The following is a 21,396-nucleotide window of genomic DNA, read 5'->3' as shown; positions in this document are numbered from 1 at the left end:
CGCCCTGAAAGTCCTGTGTCCCAGGAAACCCCTCAATCCAGGGCAAACCGGGGATGGCTGGTCACACCTGCCCCCATCTTCCTTTCTCGCCCAAGACCCCTGCCCCCAACTCCTGACACCCCTGTCCCCACCCCCACCTCTCAGCCGCTCACAGGTGGGGGCTGGGTTTCCAGCAGCCTGCACTGAGGCAGCCTGTCCTCAGGTAACTGAGAGAGACCGGAAGGTGCTCCAGGTTACAGATGGGGCAGCCGGCCGGCTAGTTTCCAACGTCCATGTGTCCTCCCTTCTCTGATTAAGTCTTCAGACGAGTGCCAGGGGCGCAGAAAACCCTGGCTCAGCACACCTTCCCCAGCTCGGAGCCTGGCCGCAGCTCTGCCAGAAACACAGAATCCCCGATCCCTTCACTGTTCCCCTCGTCTGAGCTTTATCTCCAGAGGCCTCCGGGATCCAAGGTCAGGCTTCCCCCCACCCCCCAGGCGTCCTTTGTGCATTCAGAGCAAGGCCCGTGGCGGGCGTCCAACAAGCACGTGCTCAAGCAACAGGCAACTAATTATGACATTTCCACGTCCATTTCACGGAAGTGAAAACCAAGGCATAACACTTTTTAGGAACTCACAGCCAGTAGTTATTTCCTAAGACCCTGATGATTCCTTTCTTCAAATGCGGCTACCCTGAATCCAGTCTTCTAGAACTTTCTAGAGCCTTCCCCACTAGCCCTGCAGAGACTCAGACCCCACAGACGCTCTCACCCAAGGGGAGTCAGAAAAACTTAAAGACTTCCCCAGATGCCCGTTTCCAGGCTGGGATTTCTAAACCAGGGCTCCCTGCAGAGCAACAAAGTTTCCCCTAGGATACTGACAGAAAACCCTCAGCCTGGAGTCCCCCACGGGCTGCTGGAAGTCTGTGGGGTCCCTCAAATAATGCTCATCCCCCAGAGAATTTGAGGCACAGCACAGAGGAGCTTTAAGAGCCCGGCTGCAAAGGGAAAGATGCTGATTGCATTAACCCCTCCACAAGTATGGAGCTGAATTAGATTCAATGCCTCCTCTGGTCCCCTGCAAGGGCATTGCATGGCAAGAGCTAGGTCCTACGAGTTACACAGTCTTCTAGCTCTGCTATTTATTGCCAGCCGTGACCTTGGACAAGCTCCGTAAGGTCTCCGGGCCTCCTTCTCCATAAAGCGCTAAGTAAGGTCTACTGTGCGGGGTCTGCTGGCTGAAGGGAAAAGCACTCGCATCCACCTGTACCCCGGAACCCTCGCGGAGGTGAGAGACTATAGCCGACCTCCGTGGAGAGGGTGCTATGCGCTAGGTATGCGTTAACCCTCGCATTGATCACCTCGCTGATGTGGTAGGTCCCACTAGTACTGCCTCCCCAGATGGAAGAAGTGAGGCTCGGAGAGGGTCAGCCACCAGCCCAGACCTCCACAGCCAGCACGGGACAAATTTTCTCCCTCCGGGTTCCTCCCCTCTTTGCCACTAGACTTGAGGTTTGCTGAACGCAGGTCGTAAGTAATGAACCATTTTATTTTAAGCAGCAGGTGTAAAAGATCGGGACCCGTTTCAGAACTAGAGCTTTCAGAACTGAAATGGTTAGAGAGACTTCCTCAAATCTGCAAGCCCCCCCCCCCTTCCTCCCCGGCTTCTAGAGGCTTCTAAAGGCTTCTAGAACAGGGTCCTGTAAACTATGACCTGTTTCAGCACCGCTCTCCTGCTAAGAACGATATTTACATTTTCAAGTGGGTTGAAAAACAAATTGAGAGAGTAATATTCTGTGATAGGTAAAAGTGACACGAAATTCAAATTCCAGTGTCCCGTATGCAGTTTTATTGGGGCACAGCCACGCCCACTCGTTACGGGAGTCCGTGGCTGCTTCAGATACAACAGAACTGAGGAATTATGAGAGCCTGTGCGGCCCATGAGACAAAGATATTTACTATCTGTCCCTTTACAGAAAAGGTTTGCCACTTCCATTTATCAGCTCAAGACAAATACCTCACCCCGCCCCCCCCCCGCCCCCAGCCTATCAGCACAGCATTCCTGAGAGGTCTGGAAATCTAGAAGATTCCATTCTATTCCTTTCAGCTACAAGTCTGCAATCCCTGATATCCAGAATGGGGCCGACCGTCAGCGCATCACATCCGTGATTCTGGGCACATCTGGGGATGCCTGGCTTACTTTTCCTCCTTAGTTTGTTTTTTGTTTTTTTTTTTTTTAATTCCACCCATTTAAACTTAAATTTCTTTCAGAAGGAGAATTTTTTATCTTTACTTCAAATAGACCGCCAGGATGAGAATCGACTGCCATGTATAGGACAACATAAGGGATCAATACGGTGCTTCTATCATCTGAGGCCGAAGCTAGCTTGTGCCTGAGGCCCGCTCCCGGTTAGGGATGTGCAAACATTACAGCCAGACCGGCCCCACACGGAGACGTTCTCCTCACAAAATCCAGTGGTTCCCGACGAGCCCCGTGCAGCAGGATCGCCCAGGGAGCTTTTAAGAAGCTCCGATAAGCAGCCCTTGGTCCAGAAACTCCTACATTGGCCTAAAGTGGAGCCCCGATGATTAGGAAAACATTGCATAGTCAGAAGGATAAAAGGAAAAAGTCAAAGGGACGACGGCACAGAGGATAGAGTAGGGAATTACTGTCATTCCGTGCTCCAAGCACATGCCACCACATTCATCCTGTCCATGATGACAGGTGACCAGCAGCCCCCAGTCCAAACTCAGACCTAGTCACCCCTGCACTGTATTGAGGACCCCGAGGCTCAGGGCTGGGATAAGACCGGAGAGCCTAGTGGGGTGACGCTGACTTTTTCCCATAGTCAATTCTATAAAAGTAAAAGGTCCCACTGGCCATTAGGGGTGGCCGGGAGGGAAACGGGTGATCAAGGCATTTGGTCTGCCTGCTGTCCACCTCAATAAGGGTCTTCCAAAGTGGGACAGGCTTGGCTGAGTTGACTTCAGCCCATCGCACCCCGGGCCCGGCCAGAGCACCGCCTCAGCCAAGAACACCTGTGCCAGGGGGCTGACTCACCAGCGGCTGTGCGGATCCAACTACTGTGTGGGCCGGGGCAGAGGCAGGCGGAAGTGCCCCCGCTCCCTTCGATGTGACCCGCACTGCCACCAAAGTCACCTCCCCAGCCAGGGAGCACCTCGGGGAAATAGGGAGTGCTCAGAGAAGCTGGAAATAGAAAAGCCGGAGATGCTGGGACCCAGCACCCACTCGGAGCTAAGAATTCCTCGTCCGCCCGTGATCGCATCGGTCCCTCGAGGCAACTCTGCGGGGAAGGTGCGACCAGCCCCACCGAACAGGTGAGCTGGCCATGCAGGTGATGTGACTTGCCGAGATTACACTGCAGGTGGCAGACCCTGGGTCCCAGCCCAGGTCTGTCTGATTCCACCAGTCAAGGCTGCCAGCCCCACCCCTCAGGCCCAGGAGCGGGGAGGAACTCTGCCAAAGCTCTGTCTTCTGCACAGGAAGACAGTGACGCCTTGGTCCGTGGGCTAAACCGGCCATGTTAATGGCCTCTTAGCTCCAGGTGGGGATTTTCGGTTTGCAACACATGCTCAGACACAGCCAGCATGGTCAAGAGCATAGCACATGTTTCCCAACCTCACAGAGAAGGGAGTTGAGGTCCCCAAAGACCGTGCCCTCCAACAAAATAAAAGGGTCCTTCCTGGTGCCCCTGGGCTCCCCTCTCTCTGAGCCATTGCCCCCCCCCCACCCCAGGATGGGACATCCTGTTTCAAGCACCCACCTCACCCACCGCACTCCTCCTATCCACAGGGCACGGACGTGGCCCTGGAGCCCTCCTCCCCTGTCCAGCTCGGTCAATGTCAGCATGTTAAAGGAATGTGGTTGCCCAAGCCAGGCAGCTTCCAGAGCGGAAGGGCTACCTCCCAGCCACAAACGCGTGCCTCTCTGGCTCCCAAACTAAAGTGGCTCCAGCTAGGAGCTGTGTGACAAACCCCCGCTGCTACCTACAGGGGACAAGGGCAGGGACTTATGGGGCCACCACCCCCCTCCCCAAAGGAGCATATCCATAAGTAAAGACTGCTGGGAGCATATGCCCCCACCCCCAGGCATCCAGGTGCTTCTACCCAGAAGGAAGTGGGGACAAGACAACACCACGAGATGGAATTTTTGTAAAAACTCATGTTCTAAGATTATCCCTGAGCAAAGTTGAATTTGAAATCAGCAAACAGATAAACAGGCAAATTACATAAGCCAGGCTCCACTGCTGCCCAGTCCTGAATGAAGGAATTTAACCTGGCCGCCCCGACTGGCTCTCATCCAGCGTACAACCGCGGCTTGTGGTCACCACGCTCTCCGCAGCGAGTGACAGAGCCCGCAGACTTCCCTGGAACCACTCGAGAAAAGGGTGTGGTCAGGGCGGTGAGGGTAGGGCGCTCCGGGGTGGGCCCCCGCTCTGGGAAAGCTGTGCCCGTGTGATATTGGCCACACAGAAAGGATTTCCTGGGAGGAACAGCCTGTCCGTGCGAGAGCCACTGGGGGTTGCGGAGAAAGAACTAGATGCTGGGGGAGGAGGCCCGAGGTCTGGGTCTGACTCACCACGTCCTGCCCAGTGCGCTCCCAGCACGGAACATGGAGAGGCCAGGGGACACTGGTGGTTTCCCTGCATGAGCTGTGGGATCAGATCATCGGAGCTAAATTCCAATCCCCCTGCTGAGGGCGGGTTTGGAATCTTTCTGTAAAATGGGACTAGCAGAGCCTGCCTCCTGAGCTGTCTTGAGGATTGAGGGGGAAAATGCAGAGGGCATTCAAGCAACACTAGCGTTCCCTACCGAGTACCGAGTACTGAGTACCGAGTACCGAGTACTAAGTACCGAGTACCGAGGGGCGCCAGCCATCAGGCTAAAGCACGCGAGGCGCCCCAGGTGGCAGCCAGTCCTCCTCATCAGTTTACACTTTCATTCATCCCTTCTTTCATTCCATAGATATGGACTCGGCAGCTACTACGGCCAGGCTCTGGGGACGGAAAAAATCCCCGCGCTCAGGGAGTGTCCGTGCTAGCGGAGGGGACGGATGATAAACCCAAGAGCAGATGGCAGACACGTAAGATCATTTCAGTTGGTGGCAACTGTCAGACAGACAGTGAAACAGGGCGATAGGGCAGGGCGCAAGGACAGGTGCTCCAGCGGCCTGTGACGGGGACACATTTGCAGCGTCAGAAAGCCCTGAGGGGGGCGGGGGTGCAGTCTGTAGGCAGAGGAAGGGCAAGAAGGCAGGCCTGAGGGGGGAGGCGCCCAGCGTCCTCGGAGAAGAAATGGACGTGAGACCTGAGTCCCAGACAGACGAAGGGAGGTCCTCAACTTCCAGCACCGGCCCCAGGGAGCCCCGGAAAAGGGACAGCTCTCCAGAAGGGCAATCTCCAAAGAGGACCCCAAAGGGAGGTGACAAGCATCCCCCCCTTCTCTCCCCAGCCTTGGTTCATGACTCTGGAGCCCACTTTTCCCCTCCGTGTCCTGTGATCACCAGGATCTGTCCCGTCCACTTCATTCAGGGGTGCTCGCTGGGGCGACACAGCCCCGCTGCCGTTCGCGAGATCCGATTTTAAAGTGTAAAGCCTGTTCGTGAGACAGTAATCATGACAGAAGGAAAAATCCTGTATCCCTGCCCTCCAGGAGGTCACAACCTAGTGGGGAATCAGACACGAAAACGGAAATGAGTGGAAAGTATACTGGAAAACAAACCAGCGACCCCACTGGGTTGCCGGAGGAAGGCTTCTAGTTGGAGATATGTAGCAGGGGTTGGTGGGGGGGAGCCGGGGGGCAGGTGCACCGTCTGGCAGAGGTGACAGCGGGGAGCGCAGGTCTGGAGGTGGGAAAGACCAGGATGAGTTTGCGGCCTCGTGGGACCAGGTGGTAGAAAGCATGAAATGCCAGCAGGGGAGGCTGGGGGCCTGGGACTTCCTCCTCAGGGCAGGCGGGACCCACTGGAGGGGACAGGCAGGGACTCACCCCCTTAAGTGAGCTGGCCTCTCCCAAGGGTGGCACATGGCCATCGGGAGAGACTGAGGCCCCAAACACCTACTTTGAGGCCGTGGTTCTTGGCTGAGAGAACACCCAGACTTCAAGGCACCTTAGAGCTCTCCTCATTCCGGCCTCCCCTTCTGAAGGGCAGGAAGCCTGAGACTGGCCCAGGTTGAAGGTCGAGGTGCCTGGGGAACTACCAGCACCTCCCATCATCACAGAAGAGCCAGCTCTTCGAAACAACAAGGAAAGAGGCTACCCCAGTGAGTCAGCCTGCTGTATTATTTCAGCGAATGTCACTCGGGAGGGGCTGAGCCCTTTTCAGACCTCAAATAAAACTCTTGGCTTAATTAGAGCCCCGCCAGTGGCCACAGGGACCCACCTACTCTATCTAGGCGTTGGTGATGAGTGGGAGGGCCCGACCCCCAAGACAAGCCTCCCCATTTTCATCACGTGACCAGCCCGCATTGTGTCAGGCATGAATACAGACCAAATAGACTTTCAGGGAAGGTGGCTGCTAGGGAAGAATGCTGGCCAAGGACCAGAAGACACCATCTCAGATCCCAGATTGGCCCCGAGGCACCACAGAGAGACCTGGGCCGGTCATTTCTTTCTTCCTTTCTTTCTTTTTAAAATTTTTTTAAATGTTTTTACTGATTTTTGAGACAGAGAGAGACAGAGCATGAATGGGGGAGGGGCAGAGAGAGAGGGAGACACAGAATCCGAAGCAGGCTCCGGGCTCTGAGATAGCAACACAGAGCCTGACGCGGGGCTCAAACTCAAGGACCGTGAGATCGTGACCTGAGCCGAAGTCGGACGCTTCACCGACTGAGCCACCCAGGTGCCCCTGGGCCGGTCACTTCTAATTGCGGAGACTCAGTTTCCCCAGGGGTAAAAATAGAGGCTCAGATGAGAGGAATCCAAGGCTCCGGCTGGCTCTGGCATTCTCTTATTCTCCGCTGCAGCTGTCAGTTCGAGAACACTGCACACACATTCCCCGCAGGCACATACACTGAGGGCTTGTTTCCCAGCGTCTGAAAGATGCCCGACTTGTGCAGTTCCGTCTCCGCGGGTCCTAAGCCCTGCCCTACGGGGAGGTAGCACCAGCCCCATCAGGCACGTGAAAAATGGGGTCACAAAGGGGCGCCTGGGTGGCTGTCGGTTAGCGTCCGACTTCAGCTCAGGTCATGATCTCGCGGTTCGTGAGTTCGAGCCCCACGTCGGGCTCTGGGCTGACAGCTCGGAGCCTGGAGCCTGCTTCGGATTCTGTGTCTCCTCTCTTTCTGCCCCTCCTCCGCCCTCGCTCTCTCTCTCCCTCTCTCAAAAAATAAGCATTAAAAAAAATTACCGTTTAGGAAAAAAATGGGGTCACAGGACACAGAGCAGGGGGACCCGGCCCCAGGTCTCCACTCCCCAAGGGGGCACACAAGCTGGACACAACCGCTGTCTCCGTGCCCGACGCGCATCAGAACCACCACCAAACGCATCAGTCCTGGGGCATCCGGCGCTCTGAGACCCTTTGGCCGGGACAGCTATCTCTGCAGAGGGAAGACCCAAAGAACACCTTGGATTTGGGCAGAAGGCAGGTGGCCAGGAATCGAAGCGAGCATTCAAAGCACCAGGGCCCCAAGTGGGATGGGTTCCCCAAATCTCAGCGCACCGCTGCCCCACTCCATCATAAGGAAGAAGGTGTGGCGGTTAGAGCCGTCCGGCCCGAGAGCCTCCTGTGATCTGACAGCTGGGCAGAAACCACCCAACGACCCTGGACAAGGGCATGGTCCCCCCCACCCGCCAGCTGGGCCGGGACGACAGGGACGGCAGCTCCGGAGGAGCGAAGGCTGTGTTCACAGCACAGCACACGCGAAAAAAGCTTCTCGTCTTTTCAGCGCATCCTCTGGATGAAGCTTCCGCCCCGTCACTTACTCATCTGCCATGGGATTTGGGGCAAGGCCTTCAACCTCTCTGACCCTGTTTCCCCAGATGCAAAATGGCGATAACCATACCCGTAGTGGCTAAGTTGTCCTGATAACTTCTAAATATATCCAGCATGCCCCACAAAGAACAGGAAAAATAGGGGTGGCTCCCCAAGGCCGGTTTCATGGGAAAGGAGAGCGTGGGCACTGCTTATGCAGGTCCTTTGGTGACGTTTGCGTTTGTGTAAGTTCCGGAAGTTGTGTGGTCATTGCACGCGGCAGCTCTCTTCTCACTTTCAACAATTAAAATGATCACTTTAATCTCGGATAAATGTAAACTTAAATAACATAATAAATAAACGAGTAAAAAAATAAATAAGCGGAAATCTTAGTTTAATCTCAGGGCCACCCGTTGCCCTGTCTCCAGGGGGCCCTTGCCACAGTGGTGTCGCAGCGAGAGGCATTCAGGTGTGGCAGCGCAGAGCAAGCTGTCTTCCCTACCTTTGGGCCTGCTGTTGACCTGGGCCGGGGCATTTCCACCAGCCACAAAAGCCAACAGGTTGTGTCCAGGGGACCCGAGGTTCCTCCCAGCTCAAATATTTCAGGATTTTCTGATTCACAAGCATAAATCATCATGCCAAGACCTTAAAAACTCTCATAGATAATCTGAGATTGCAGAGCGTTTACACCATCTCCCAGTCGTATGTCTTCAAAGAGGGAGATGATTTGTCCGCATAAGATGCCAGGGGTCTGTCACACGGTAGGGTTTGTGTTTGTCGTGTTTTATCAAATCCAGCCAGATTACCACCTGAATCTGTGGGAAGAGTCTGATTTCCCATGAGAGCTTTGTGAAATGTTTCATATTACCTTTAAAAAAATTTTTTGTTAATGTTTATTTATTTTTGAGAGAGAGAGGGAGGGGCAGAGAGAGACGCAGAATCCAAAGCAGGCTCCAGGCCCTGAGCTGTCAGCACAGAGCCTGATGCGGGGCACGAACTCACGAACGGTGAGATCGTGACCTGAGCCGAAGTCAGATGCTTAACCATCTGAGTCACCCAGGCGCCCCTCACATTACCTTTTAATTGTATCTGCATGTAAGATTTGATATACGCAATGGAATATATAGGCATGTATGTGTATAAACAAATGTATATTTGTAAATGATGAAGCATAAAAATACTTTAGTAGCACCCACGACTGCACCACTCGACAGAAAAACATAATGGATCCCACCGAGACTGGACCTGGCTCCTCTTTGACCCTGTGCCCTCTTCCCCACCCCGATTTGGGGGTTACCATTCCCCTGCTTTTCATAAAATCTGCTTAAATTTTAAAAAAGACTCCATATAGAGAGGCACACATAAAACATACATGGCGTCCCCAGCAGTTCCAAGGTAAATTCTTCTATCACGGACCCCATGACCCTACCAATCCCCTCTTGCCCACACACCCCCCCCCACCCCATGATCATCTCTGCCCCACGATTGCTTGACTTCTCGTGTAGACATCGTGAAACGACTCCTCGTTCGTGTTTGTGTTTTGAGCTTTTCTAATTAGCAGCTCTGTACCCTGCCTTTCAAAGCATTTCGGAGATGCTGGGATTCCCTGCACAGAGTCTGCAGCCTAGAAATCCAAGCAAGAGGTGCAGGCCACAGTACATTGTCACGTACATTGTCAGGATCGCATTAGGTGGATTAGGAATAATAAAACCACGATAACTCCTCCTATGATGTGTCCCCACCCCCCGGGGCATTCTGCTGAGGCTTGTCCCCAATTGTCTCATTTATCCCCACAGCAACCCCACAGGGGGCCTTTTGTCTCTACTTTAGAGAAGACAAAATTGAGGCTTGGGCTGCGGGGACTGTCCCCCATGTGCTTCCTGGCAGCTCAGCCCCAGGAACATCATCCCCAAATCCTGAAGTCGTGATTCCCTGGGGGTGGAGAGGGTCAGTAGACAATTCCAGAACTTCCACCTCCCCCTCCCAGGTTCCTCTCGTGGTGGCCCTACTGGGCTACTTTCAGACGTTAACGGGGGAAGAAAGTTCAGAATCCATTCTTCCCGGCAAATGCCAATGTCTTAATGACGAGCGGGATCCTGCCTCGCCCATACTGTTGGCCTGGTGATTAGCGTCATTTCTTTCTATTGCCTGAGACGCACTGTGTGGTATAATGAAGCAGCAAGTCAACGGCCCCGAGTTCGAATCCTGACTCAGCCACCCCTGCCCCCTGAAACCTGTCTCCTCATCCGTAAATGGGCCAGCAATGGCACCAGCCTTGGCCTTCGTCGGGGTCATAGGAGGTGAGAGACAGAACATGCTTCCTAGGAGCCCACAGACACAGGGGATCCCCTGGCAGACCCCTCTCAAATGTCTCTGCCTGGCTCAAAGACCAGCTTTCCTGATGGAAAGGCTCTGAGGGAGATTATCCAGGGCCACCCACCATTTGACAGACTCGGGAAATCAAGGCAGAGAGGCAAGGGCAGAGCTGAGGTGGGCAGGGGGGAGGGACTCCGGTGTCCCAACCAGGTCCCATCACCCTACACGGTGACAACGCTGTGCGGTGCCTGGCACCCTACAAAACACTATTCGTGAACCGTCTCATCGAATGCTCACGGCACCCACGATGTGGGTGCTACGGTTATTCCCCCTCTCGTGGGGAAGAAAACCGAAACTCTGAGAGGGGAAGGGAGGTTTTCATGGCCAAGGCCAAGGCCAAGGCCAAGGCAGGACTGGACCCAGGTAATCTACCGTGGCCACCCCCATTCTCAACAGCTAGGCAACACGGGAAGGCCCTCAGTCCTCTTGGCTCTCGGGGGCCCCAAGGCTTTTAGGGGGTTGTGCTGGACCTGTCCGGTCTTACCTCCCTAGAACGGCAGTCACAGCTGTCCCTGCCCCAGGTTTTTGCATCAGGAGATGGGGGGGGGGGGCACCCAGGCACAGACAGGTCTGCGGCCGCAACAGAACATGCAAAGCAGCTATGCTACAGGGCTGTTCCCATGGAGACAAACTCACCCTGAAGGGTGTCTGCAGGGGGCCAGCCTGCACCCTGAGGCAGAAACCAGAGCCCGGATCCTCACCCCTCCCCTCGGGACCCCCAGCAAGACAGGAGGAGTTCCCAGCCCACTCCCCCCTCCAGCTGCCCTCAGAGGGGCCTCTCTGGCTGAAAACGGCGCCCTGGGGCCAGCGGACGGACACAGCTGCGGCTGTCGGGCAGCAGAGAGAGGTCCTGCTTGAGGAATGTGCAGACCCACACGTGTCAGACAGCCCCGCTGGGGACCGGTTCCGGGAAACAGAGCAAAACAGCCCGGTGGCATCGGCTCGTGCCTCCCGCCTCCCAGCCCCTGACCCCTGGGGGCTGCTGGCTGTGCAGGAGGGAGGGACTGACCATTCCAGAGAGCCCGATTCTGTTCTCGGTCGTGCAGCCCCCGGGGAAATCGCTGCCCATCCCTGGGCCTGTTTCCTCTCTTCTTGGTGGAGGAAGGAGGCCGTCCCGCCAAGCTCAGAATGGCAGTGATTTTGTGACATACTCCCTTTTCTGGGAGGGCAGTCTCTTGTCCCTCACTGTCTCCTCCTGCCCTCACTCGCCTGGATGGGGCATGCTTCCCTCGCATGTCAGGCTCCCCCCCCACCGGCTGCCTGCCTGGTTACATCCACCCGGCCCACTGTCTAGAGTCAAGATCTGAAGACCCTAAAGGTGGTCAGCATCCATTGGGGGCTCGCTCAGCCCCGCAAGAGATCTTTGGCCTCACTACGCCCTCCTTGAGAGATGTGGGATGAGGCTCAGAGAGGCCGAGCGGCTTGCCCAAAGCGGCACAGCCGGGAGGTGTCTGAATGAACCCGAAGCTGTCCGGGGCTACTCGCCCCCCCAACCTCCTCCAGCGCGCCCGCTCCGGGCTGTCCCAGGCACTAGGAAGCGAGCGCGTGGTCGCCAGGAGGGGGTATTGATGCCCGCGATTGCTGCCCAGGCCCGGGACAGCCGGCGGCGCGGGCCCGCGGTGACAGGTCCGCTGGCCCCAAGCGGCGGCTGAGTGAAGACTGGAGGCGGCGCCCGGCCCGCCGGGGACACGCTGCCCAGGGCTCAGGGGCTTTTTCTTGGGGGCCGCGCCTCCAGGCTTGGGGAGCGGAAAGGCTCGGGGACTTTGCAGGCGGCAGGGATCGGTTAGGTTTAAACTAAAAATACCCGCCCGCCCGCAGCTGTCACGCCAGGGCCCCCGCCCCCGCGCCGGGCGCGCCTCCCCAGGTCCCCTCGACTTTCGGCGACCCCGATCCCTGGGAGGCCCGTCGGGGCTGGGCCGGGGGCCGCGGCCCCGACCCTCCCGGCCCCGGCTCGGCCTCCGCGCCCCGCGCCACTTACCGGGTCCGGAGCGTGCAGGAGCGCGGCGCCGCGGGCAGCTCCGGCCCAGCCGCCCTCCTCCCTGCGTCCCGGGCGGCTCCGGAGCGGGGCGGGGCCGGGGCGGGGCCGGACACTCGCCCCCGGCCCCGCCCAGTCCCCTCGGGGACCCGCCGCGGGAGCCGCCCCGGGGCCGTGCCACCCGGCCGGGCCGTGCAGGACGCGCCCGGCCCCGCGCTCCAGGCGGAGGCCCCCGGCGCACGGCCCCAGCCTCGCGGCGCCCAATCGCAGACCGCCCCCCTCCGAGGGAAGGAGCGCCGCCGCGGGGGCTCCCCATCCTCACCCCCGGGCTCCGCGCCCCGGGCTACCCCCTCCGGCCCAGGAGCCGTCCGGATCCCCGGACCCCCGCCTGCCTCCGCCTGGGTCTCATCCTCGGGAGGGCACGGAGCTGCCTGTCCCCCGGGGGAAAGTTGGATCTGGGGAGGGAGATCCTCTGGCGTCCAGATTTGGGGAGAAGGCGAGGGGGGGCTGGTAGGTCTGGCCCCCCTCAGAGCCGAGGTGCGGCCAAAGGCAGGGGCACTCCTCCCGGAGGCGCGAAATCCAAGGAGGAAGTGACACCTATCAGCTGGCCTGACAGTGGGGGCGCCCCATCCGGCCACTCCTACCCCACAGTGCCCGGAGCCACCGCGGGGGGGGGGGGGGATCTCTCTGGGCCCCGGGCTCAGATGGGAGCCCCCGAGGATGTCCAGAGGAAGCGACTGCGGGGGAGAGGGGAGGGAGGGTGAGCCCCAAGGAATGTGAATTAAAAGCATAATCTGGATATCTCACAAACCGCAAGGCCCTGGTAAGTGTCTCCCTTCTGTCCCCACCGCCGCCCAACAGGCTTACCGTCCCACGTTTGATCCGCAACTCCACCAACTCTTAAACCTCACGGCAGACTGTCTGAATCTTATCTGCCTCTGTGCCTTTGGCTCCCAGCGCATTAGGGCTCTTTGAACTGTTCTCCACCCCAGCCCTGATCCTTGTCAGCCTAATTACATCCTTGCCTGATTGGTTCTGTCTCCTTTGGGTGGGGATGAGAGCCGCTAAGGACACAACTGGTGGAACTATGTACCACGGGGACTCCAGGCTTTGCAACTTAAGTGTGGCTATGCCCATTTTGCAGATGAGGAAATGGAGGCTGGGCTTGAGGAGTTAGGGAGCTGCCCCAAATCTGCTTCCGGGAGGGTGTTTTCCTCTATCCGTATTTGTTGAATAAATCAGTATAAAATCAGTGTCCTAAGAGAAAGATTAAGTTGTAAAACAGGACCAGATAGTCATGGTGTGTGTGTGTGTGTGTGTGTGTGTGTGTGTGTGTGTGTGTGCGCGCGCGCACGTGCGCGTGTGTGTCTTTTCCAAACTGAGGGCAAAGGAGAAGAATGCCAAAGGCCAGAATTAACACTGGGGTAGACCAATCTGGAGTTAGAATGCCAGTGTCAGCCACACCTTCTAAGGCAGGGCTCAGGACTCCCTTCATTAAGCTGTGATTATTCACAGGGTCATAGGACTTGCCAGCAAAGGGCCTCTCCCCTGCTTCCCCTTGACCTGTTCTAGGTATCTTATTATGTTCCTCATTATCATCTTGACTCCATCGGAAACGCTGACACCGGCCTTGGGGTCACGACAGCCACGTGAAAGGCCCAGAGGGCAATTACGATCGCGATGCCTGTGCTTGGATAGCGCTCTTTGCTTTTCCCCCACGGCTTTCACGTGTGTCTCCCCATTACACCTCTGCACGGGTCTTCTGGGTAATTAGGAAAAGCTTAATTGGTTCTGTCTGAGGGTGGAGACTGAGACGCACAGAGGTCAGGGGCTTTGCCCGAGCGCGAAGATGGCCCCACCGGCGCTGTTGGAAAGACAGAGCAGCTGGCCGCCAGCGGTCGGCTTCCTGCGGTGAGCCATGGCGGGGCACAGTTGGGGTAGGGAGTTCAAGCCCTGGCACCAAACTGCCCGAGTTGGCAGCTTTCTGCCCGTTACTCATTCTTGGTTTCCCTTTCTGTTAAATGGGCCTAATAACAGGAATCCATCTTGAATGGTTCTGCGCCTGACGGCGTGAGCACCCGGCTCATGTGAGCTGTTCCGGGTATGGCGTGATCGCCACAGGTTCTGGTAAACAGCGATTCAGTCTTTCATCAAACGTTTCCTGAGCACCTACTATGTGCTAGTCCCTGGGGATATGGAGAGGGAGGCACGGAGTAGGACCCCCCCCCCGGGAGGAGGAAGTCACCGTGCAAGGATTCCGTGTCCAGGGGGCTGTCTCCTGAACGGGGCCGTGAGGTGCTTAGAGAGCGCAGAGCACCGGCTTCAAACCTTCCAGACCCGCATTCGGGACCCGGCTCTGCTACTTTCCTGAATGAACCCTAGCAAGCCATGCAACCTCGTAGAGCCTTAGTTTTCTCATCTCTTAAGTGGAGATAGCAATAATATTCCATAGGTGAAAATAGATGTGATAAAAAAAATATGCAGAAGCTGCAAAATGCTGGGCACATATTAGTAGGTTTATTGTCATCAGTTATTATCTTTAGCTTTACCGGGCTTGGGGATTTGTGAGAACGCTCTCCCATCGCTTTTCTTAAGCCTGTCGTAAAAAACAGGGCCTTGTTTTTTGCGAATTCTGCGGCAGTCCTTGGCCACTCCAAAGTAGCCCACGCCGGAGGGGAAAGCCTTGAGGAATCGGTGCGGGAGAAAGGGGGAGTGGGCAACTCGGAGGGCTATGAAGTCTTCACCTCGTGTTCAGCATCACCCGCTGCTAGAGAAATTCGTGGAAACGAAAACTGATCTGGAAAGAAAATTCTGGCAAAGGGCGGTGGGGGAGAGCCCCTCTGTCATCTCTGGAATTGAGCACAGGAAACCCCGCCCTGAGGCCTCCCTTTCAGAAGTGGCCCAGAGAGGGAACCACAAGAAGGCCCTAAAATTATGCCATTCGGAAATTCTGACTCACTTGGCGGGCGGGGGCTGTTTGTGTAACGTACAAAATGTCTCCCAAAAAGTGAAATTTCTGCTCCTTCCCCCCACCTCTCTTCCCTGCAGCCAACATCGCCACCGCCACCCGTGGGGAAGCGGGGGCCGACTCACTGAGCCGGGGGAACCGATCCAGGTCTGTTACGCCTTGGCGGTTCCTTAGCTTGCCTCCACCGCGATCCGTACAAGTCTTGTTCTGCAGGCGTGATTTTTAGTTGTCTGTGTGTTCGGTCTCCGTGAGAAGCTTAGAACAAAAGCTGGAGGGGCTCTCCGGGCTCATCCAAACCTCTTGTTGTATGAGTGAGTAAACTGAGGCAAGGGGGCAGGAAGGAGGGGCCCTGCCCAGGGTCCCACGTGGTAATTGGTGCTCCGGAAACCTCTGTTGCCACTTCTCTGTCTCTAGCCTGGCTTTCCCCTCATGATGACTTAAGTCGGTCCCATTGGCCGCAGGGCGATGAAAAGCTCGCACGGGGGTGGCCGTTTCTGGGGTGCCTCCTCAGAGAAGCCCTGAGCTGGGCAGGAGAGCTGTTCTCATCCTGGCTCTGCTCTCAGCGGCTTCGTCCTCTGTTTTCTTTCTAGCCAGCTCTCTGAGTGCTCTTCCGTCCCTTCCCACTCTGGTCCTATCATGTGCTTGTAGCGGGTTGGGGGGGGGGGGGACACCAGCCTGGATCGTTCTCAGAGTACGTTGGTGACCCCACCAGCAGCAGCCACCCTGTAACTGGAAAGGGACACCCCTGCTGGAGGGCCACGAGTCCTATCAGGCACCAAGTATGGGAACTGGAATAATTCAGGACACCCGTCTACACACACGAACTGTGCTGCTTTTATAAAATAAAGACACAGAGTGTGTTGGAAACACAGGCGTGGTTAATGTTGCTACTTAGTTGTGTAACGTTGGGCCACTTCTGAGTTTCTGAATCTGGAAATGAGGGAGTTGGAGCAGGATCACCTCCCGGTTACTCCTCTCAGTTTAAAACCTGAGCCACCTGGGGGCGCCTGGGTGGCGCAGTCGGTTAAGCGTCCGACTTCAGCCAGGTCATGATCTCACGGTCCGTGAGAGTTCAAGCCCCGCGTCAGGCTCTGGGCTGATGGCTCAGAGCCTGGAGCCTGTTTCCGATTCTGTGTCTCCCTCTCTCTCTGCCCCTCCCCCGTTCATGCTCTGTCTCTCTCTGTCCCAAAAATAAATAAACGTTGAAAAAAAAAAAATTAAAAAAAAAAAACAAAAAAAAACCTGAGCCACCTGGGTGGCTCAGTCGGTTAAGCATCGGACTCCATTTCAGCTCAGGTCATGATCTCGTGGTTCGTGAGTTCGAGCCCAGAGTCAGGCTCCTTACTGATGGTGCAGAGCCTGCTTAGGATTCTTTCTCTCTCCCTCTCTCTCTCTGCCCCTCTCGTGCTCACACGTTCTCTCTCTCTCTCTCGAAATAAATTTTAAAAAATAATAAAAAACTGTGTGAATTTTAATCGTATTACGACTGTTAATATATTCCAAGGATTAAGTACTAACAGAGACAAAATGTCAAGTACAATCGACAAACTTCACTCCTAAAAAATAAAATCTTTCTAGAAGAGGCTTGCTATATATTTCTCCCATCCATGGGCCACCGTATCTAGTCTTTCTGCTTCTTCTAGGAACACCATAGCGGTTTTTTAAAAAAAAATTTTTTTAGCATTTATTCATTTTCTGAGAGACAGAGCATGAGTGGGAAAGGGGCAGAGAGAGGGAGACACAGAATCCGAAGCAGGCTCCGGGCTCTGAGCTGTCAGCACAGGGCCTGACGCGGGGCTTGAACTCACGAACCGCGAGATCATGACCTGAGCTGAAGTCGGGCGCTCAACCGACTGAGCCACCCAGGCGCCCCATAAGTGGTTTTTTTTTTTTAATTAAACCTTTGATTTGGAGATAATTGTAGATTATGCAGTGGTAATAAACTAGGCTGAATGATCCCTGTACCTTTTCCCCAGTTTCCCCCAATGGTAATGTCTTGCAAAAAAGACATTACCTACGTAGCACAGAATCACAACCAGGATGTTGAGGCTGACACCATCAGAATGCAGGTGTTTCCCCCACTCTTATCCCCTCTCTCACCCCTGGCAACCATTAATCCATTCGCATTTCTATAATTTTGCCATTTCAAGAATAGCACGTTAATGGAATCATACGGTGTGTAACCTTTGGCGATTGGCTACTTTCACTCAGCAGAATTCACTGGCGATTCTTCCGGAGTGTTTCTGTACCAAGAGTTCGTACCCCTCCATTGCATGCCACGGACGGACCACTGTTTGTCTAGCCACTCACTTGCTGAAGGGCAACTGGGTTGTCTCCGGTTTGGGGCTATTGTGAGTAGAGCAGCTGTCAACATTCAGTACGGGTTTGGGGGGTCAATAGAAGTCTTCCCACTGGGTGTTTCAGCTGTTGGTTGTAGTACCCGTCCGTAATGCCGCACCACCAGGTGGGTTCCCACTTGCTTACAGTGATGCGCACGCTCCTGGGATGTTTATGTGTGCGGCGGTTGCCCCGGACTGGGCTGTGAGTTGTGGAAATCCGGCAGAAGCAAACTACGCGGTTCCTACCATCGGGAACTTGCCATCTATCGAGGGAGCAACAGTGAGACTCAGACATTGAAATGACACTGAAATAACAAGACAGCACCGCACGTTATCAAATGCTAGGCTGCGCGGTACAGAATTGAACCTTAGAGGAATCCAGAAATGGGAGGAGTGAAGGCCCAAGTGTCTGGGGGAAGGCGTTCTGGGTAATGATGATACCTAACACTGATTAAGGGCTTACTACGTGCCAAGCACGGTACTAAGCCTTTACTCATATTAACTCACTTGCTCCTCATCACGACCCTAGAGCTGTCAGCATAGAGCCCAAGGCTCGAACTCATGAACCGTGAGATCATGACTTGAGCCAAAGTCAGATGCTCAACCGACTGAGCCACCCAGGCGCCCCAATCACGACCCTCTAGGGTGGCTACTATTAACCGATTCTACAAATGATGGAATAGAGAGGGTAATAACTTGCCCGTCATCACACAGCTATCGTATGACCCATCTAGGGTACAGAGCCACACTCAATCGCTGTGGATTCTGTCTGTCTGGTAGGAACGGCGGAGGACCATTTCCTGGTCATGATTCAATTCCCACCCATTTGTTAGGGTATATTTTTACACAGAGTTACGTTGAACCTGAAATGTTAAACTCTGGCTTCCCTGGTGTGATGAATTCCTTAGGGGTCAAGGTTATAGATGAAAACTTAAAGTGCTTTGGAAAGAACGGCACCAGCTTTAGTAACAGGTGACAACCCTGCAAAGCACCAGCCTGGAAGCCTGTTCTCTGTGTGTGTGTGTGTGTGTGTGTGTGTGTGTGTGTGTGTGTGTCTGCTGTGAGAGGCAAGGACCAGCCTAGAAGTCCGCTCCGTGTGTGCGCACATAAACAGCAGGACTGAATGCTCTGGTTATGTTGATTACCTGTGTGAGCGGCAAGAAATGCATCAAACTCCCAGCTTTATACCATAAAACACCCAGGCTGGCTGAGTGCATTTCAGATAACGTGCTTTCGTGTTTTCTGAATCGCTGTATACCACAAAAGCCATGTCCACACTTGGCTCTCTCCGTGGCTGCTAAACGTACGAGGGGTGTGATTTGTCTTCCGTCACAGCGTCCACGACCACTCGCCTTTACGACTTCATCGTTTTGGCTTAAGCGACAGGATGCGAGCAACCTGGCTTATTTGTCTGCTTTCGTTTTGAAAACGAAATGCAGCCTTGAGGGCACCCTTGCTGCCAGCCCTGGGGTGGGCGGGCAGCATGAAGGGCTCGCTGGGTGAGAATCTCCCGACGACGTGGGGTCCCTCTGGGCTCTGCGTCCCCCCCCCACCCCCGCTGGCTAACCCTGCTGGGCCGTGTACCCCCCCACCCCGCCCCCACACTGTCTCCACATCTAGAAAGCGGGGCCAGTTTCGCCCTGTCTTCCCTGCAGGAGCTGTCCATGAGCGTCAGGATGACGAGAATGTGCCACGGACTCGTTTTCTGTGCAAATGTGTGCTATTGTGGGAAATTAGATCCTGCAATTACGATGCTTGCAAACAAAACTTGAGGACAGAAGCCAGCTCAGGAAGAGGCTGTGAGTCGGGAAGACTTCTCCGCTGCGGGGGCAAGAGAAATCTTTCATTCTTTTGCCCCCTGGAGACACGTTTTTGTGACCTGCCGAAGTGTTCTCGGCTTGCTTTTCAGCGGGCTCGGCTGTGCTGGGCAGGCCATAACATAGAGGTCCTGTGCGATAGGCAGCATGCCCAGGAAGCCGGGAGGCCTCTGGGCCCCGCCTGGCAGGCACGCGGGGGCGTGGCCTTGGCACTGGTGTCGGGGCAGCGGAACCCAGGCTCCCGGGCGGGGCTTCCGCGTCGCCCCCTCCATCAGCAGGGGAGCGGCCCACCCTGGGGGGCCCTGTGCCTGAGCGGCAGGTCCGGGCTCTGTGCGAAACCCTGCTGCTCTTGGGGACAGTTCTCGATGGCCCAAGATGTTCCCCAGCAGGGCCTCATGCACAAAGCATTAGGCTCTTGCCGCAAAGGAAACAAAAACAAAAACAAAAAAGGATCCTGCAGCAAACGGCTGACCGCAGACTCGCAGAAGGAGCGCTTTCTAGACGGTCTGCTCGCAAGTTCCCGCTGCTGCAGGAGGTGCACTTGGCCTAAGATTTGAAAGAACTCTCCTCCTCAGTTTCTTCTTTGGTGTTGTGGAGCTGGCATGCAGAGAGGAACGGCGAGTGCCACTCCGTGCGCCCTCCCGGCTGATGAAAAGGCCACACTCGGCAGGCAGAGGCAGCCCCGCGCACACGGCGTTTTTGGTGTCCTCGGGTGTTCCAGAAAGGCCCTTGCTGGCACGGCGCCTCGGGAGTCAAGGCTGTTCACCATCCACACTGAAATGTTTGCTCGTGCCACTGCCGACTCTGGGCAAAAGCGCCGGGGCCTGTCTGCTCGGTTTACAGACTCTGAGTTTGCACGTCCGCGCGGGGATGACAGCCAGAAGTCACTTTCCACACCCCCTGGCCTGGCTCCGTGTTCCAGAGACCCTGAGAGGTCCAGGGAACACCCCGGCCGCTCCAGCCCCCAACCATGCTCACCTCGGTCACCAGATCCAGGCGACACTTGGGTCCTTTGTGCCCTCTCTGCCACCTGCCTCCTTTTCAGTCCCATGACCTGCTCTTTCCTGACTGCACACCTTCCCCAATTTCTTCTGCAGCTCCCTTTCTTGTTCTCCCCGCCCAAATCTCCAGCCATCAGGCCCAGACCTGTAGAGGCAATAGACTGAGTGTTGTGCTCCCACGTTGTCTTTTATTTCATTTTAACTTAATCTTTAAGTTTTTACTTATTTGAGACAGAGAGCAAGTGAGCATGGGACGGACAGAGAGAAAGAGAGAAGAGAGAGAACCCCCAAGGAGGCTCAGCACTGTCAACGCAGAACCCGATGCGGGGCTCGGTCTCACGAGACAGGAGATGGTGACCTGAGCCGAAACCAAGAGTCGGACGCTTAACCGGCCGGGCCGCCCAGGCGCCCTCTGTGCCCCCATATTTTAGGTACAACTTAATGATTTCGAGTCCCCTCTGAATGTCCGAAAGCAATTCACAACTCGCCCTCCGATCCCCCCCTCCTCCCCTGTATCCCAAGCCTCAGTAAGGAGACAGCAGCTGCTGTGCCAGAAACCCGGGGATAAGCCCAAGGCCCTGGCTTTTCTTCCCAGCCAGTCACCAAATCCTCAGGGAAACCCTCACACTGGTGCCCTCTGCTCACCCCGGTGCCTTCCTGGCCCCCCTCTGCCACCCTGCCACCTCCTTTTCATGTTCAACGTGCCCGCCAGGGGGAACTCTCCAGAGCTCCGCAGCTTACACTCTTTCCGTGACCTTCTCTCACTCTGGGGAGGAGATCCGAGCCCCTCAGCTAGGTCCACGGGTCCTCCTCGCCCCAGAGCGAGCTCGGACCTCCGTGCCTTTGCCGGGGATGCTTCCTCTCCTGGACCATCCTTCCTTTTTCAAACAGCGGCTCTTCACCCCTCTTTCAACACTCAGCTCAAGTGCCGACCCCTCTACCAAGCTTTCTCTGGTCCCAGAGGCGCTGACTCACTGCCCTGCCGGGGTCCACCGGCACCAGCACCGGAA

The 21,396-nt window shown here is 55.9% G+C and overlaps 1 protein-coding gene across 7 annotated transcripts in view; it reads right to left on the bottom strand.

Annotated features, from left to right (window-relative positions):
• SYNE3 (spectrin repeat containing nuclear envelope family member 3) overlaps positions 1-13,145 on the bottom strand; it is a 104,080-nt gene extending 90,935 nt beyond the window's left edge. For 6 of the 7 annotated variants that reach the window (XM_047080157.1, XM_047080155.1, XM_047080160.1 and 3 more), the window contains exon 1: positions 12,265-12,335. The gene's annotated coding sequence lies outside the window, so the exon portion shown is untranslated. Of the gene's footprint in view, positions 1-12,264; positions 12,336-13,128 lie in introns of those variants that run through there. The other variant, XM_047080156.1, reaches the window with a different exon arrangement.
• Between the last annotated feature and the right edge of the window lie 8,251 nt (positions 13,146-21,396).

Source organism: Lynx rufus, unplaced genomic scaffold, assembly GCF_022079265.1.
Source record: "Lynx rufus isolate CCGP_SWC_20201006 ecotype Redwood Valley unplaced genomic scaffold, mLynRuf1.p SCAF_17, whole genome shotgun sequence".
In the NCBI taxonomy this organism is placed as follows: Eukaryota; Metazoa; Chordata; class Mammalia; order Carnivora; family Felidae; genus Lynx; species Lynx rufus.
Note: the sequence above shows the minus strand (reverse complement) of the source record. Positions and strands in the feature narration are given on the sequence as shown.